This window comes from Pieris rapae, chromosome 24 (genome assembly GCF_905147795.1).
Source record: "Pieris rapae chromosome 24, ilPieRapa1.1, whole genome shotgun sequence".
Taxonomy (NCBI): Eukaryota; Metazoa; Arthropoda; class Insecta; order Lepidoptera; family Pieridae; genus Pieris; species Pieris rapae.
Window position 1 is genome coordinate 5,124,596 of NC_059532.1, and position 2,500 is coordinate 5,127,095.

At 58.5% G+C, this 2,500-nt stretch overlaps 1 pseudogene; it reads left to right on the forward strand.

Moving 5' to 3' along the window:
* The window catches only part of LOC123690423, a 9,449-nt pseudogene that overhangs the window by 3,776 nt on the left and 3,173 nt on the right, over positions 1-2,500 (forward strand).

The following is a 2,500-nucleotide window of genomic DNA, read 5'->3' on the forward strand; positions in this document are numbered from 1 at the left end:
TAGCGACCACCGTAGGGCAACACGTGGTCGACGCGAATCTTGCCGGGGAAATGATAATGGCGGCGACATCGGCTTCGACATCGAAGCTCAATAAAACAGAAATTGCGCAAATAGGCGTCCAGGTACAAAAATTGACCGGCATCATCGCTCTTCTGTCGGCGCAGCTGGGCGAAGAGCGCCTAAAGGTCTGCGCGCTCGAACACAGCTTGCGCAGCGGCGCACAGACGGCGGCGGTAGGCGCGGAGTCCCATACCGCGGTGGGACAAACTAGGGCGAATTACGCGGCGGCTTTAAATACGGGGCGAGGTCCGGCACCTAAGCCCGCATCTGCGGGAACAGTATTAGCGTTTTATCCGGCGGAAAGTAAAGCGGCGGAGTTTAAGACCGCGGAACAAACCAAGGCGGCGTTGAAGCAGGCGCTCAACCCCCAAACGCTTGGGGTCGGAATCGCGCAGGTTAGAAAAATTGGGAACGCGGGCGTTATCGTGCAGGCGGCGAACAAGAATGACGCCGAGAAAATTAGGCGCGCGGTGCCGAACGATTTGCGCGTTCAGGTGCCAAAAGCTAGGGCCCCTCTCGTAGCGGTAGTGGCGGTCGACGGCGCCAGAGTCGACTCTGGTGCTTTTCTTAAAGCGCTGCGTACGCAGAATTTCGAGGGTCAGGCGGAGTGGAGTAAGGAGGAGGTCGACGTGGCCTTCAAGAAGAGCGCGCGAGGTGGCGCATGCACCACGGTGGTGCTGAGATGCAGTCCAGCTTGGCGAGACAAGCTGGTCGCCAAAGAGCGCGTGTACATTGAGTGGGAGCGTCATATCGTGCGGGACTATGCGGACGCTACCTGCTGCGGAAAGTGCCAGGGATATGGGCACGCGGCACGCTTCTGCAGGGCAACAGTGGACACCTGTGGGAACTGTGGCGAGGAGGGCCACACGCATAAAGCGTGCAAAAACACCTATCGTAGGTGCGCGACGTGTAGAAAAGCCGGGAAACCGTCGGAGGACCACCGAACCGCTTCGGCCCAATGCCCGGCGAGACAAGCGGTGGAAAAGCGGTCGTTAGAAAGAACGAACTATGGATTATAGATCCATAGGTAGACCACGAGGGGACAAGAGGAACATCTCGGTCGGACAAATAAACCTGCAAGGGTCGGCGACGGCTACCAAAGAGCTGCCAGCTCTCGCAAGGCATCTGAGCCTCAGCGTCTGCCTAGTTCAGGAACAATACTCGGCTGCTCTGCTGCCGGGGCTATACCAGCACGGCGAGGCATCAATGGCCGGGATCGTCGTGCTGAGGAACGATCTGGCAGTGCTCGTACTCCACAACTTGTGTACGTCTCACTGCTTTGTGGCACAGCTTGGAGGAAGGGAGAACGCCGTGTACGTGGTGTCGGCGTACTTCCAGTACAGCGACGAGATAGCCCCACACTTGGAGCACTTGGAGCGTGTGCTGGAGGCTCTTCGAGGGAAACCAGTAGTTATTGGCGTCGATACCAACACCCACTCTCAGCTGTGGTACAGTCGCGAGGACCAGTGTCGAGGAAGAGGCAGACTGGCGGAGCAACGTAGGACGGCAATGGAGAGCTTCGTGCTGTCGTGGGGTCTCTTGGTCCATAACGTCCAAGGCCAACCGGATACTTTCAGTTCACCGAATGGGAGTTCTAACATAGACGCGACTCTGGGAACGAGAGGAGTTCGAATTGACGAATGGACCGTGCACGCCGATCTTAGTACGAGTGACCACCGCCTGATTACGTTCGTGATCCATCTCGGCTCAGTTAGCTCAACGGATAAACTGCATCGGGCGCGAAGCACAGAACAGGGCACGGTGCCGATGAGGTTCCGGGACCGCGGGGTGGACTGGGACCGGTTTCGCTCGGACCTGGCGTTACGCGTGGGCAGGCTTACGTTTAACGCGCCCGCTCAGGCAATTTGTTCGGCGTTTACTTCCGCTGTCGTGACTTCGGCGGGAAAGTGCTTGGGGCTAGTAGAGCCTAAACGGTATGGGGGCTACGAGTGGTGGTCGCGTGAACTGGACGGCCTCCGCAGGCAACAAAACAAATTACGTCGGGAGTGGCAACAGGCCAGGCGCGCGGGTGGCCTGTGCGAGGAGAGCTCGCGAAAACGCTTTCATCTTGCCCGCTCTAGGTACCGGAGAGCAATGCGGGATGCTGAAACCGAGCACTACAAGAGGATTTCCGACTCTGGGAATGAAGATCCATGGGGAATGGCGTACCGGCTCGCAAGTGGGCGTGTGCGTCCACCCTCGGGAGTTGTGAGCGGCATGAAGCTATCGGAGGGATACGCGACAAACATGGAGGAAGCGATGGCCGGAGTCTTGGCGGTCATGTACCCGGACGATGATGTGTCGGTCGATTCGCCGTACCACTCGAGGGTACGCCTTGCCGCCGCTTTCGCACCGTCGGGGAAAGACGTCGACATAGTGGACAGGTCAGCACTCGATAGGATCGTGAAGAGCCTACCAAACAAATGTCCGGGGCTGGACG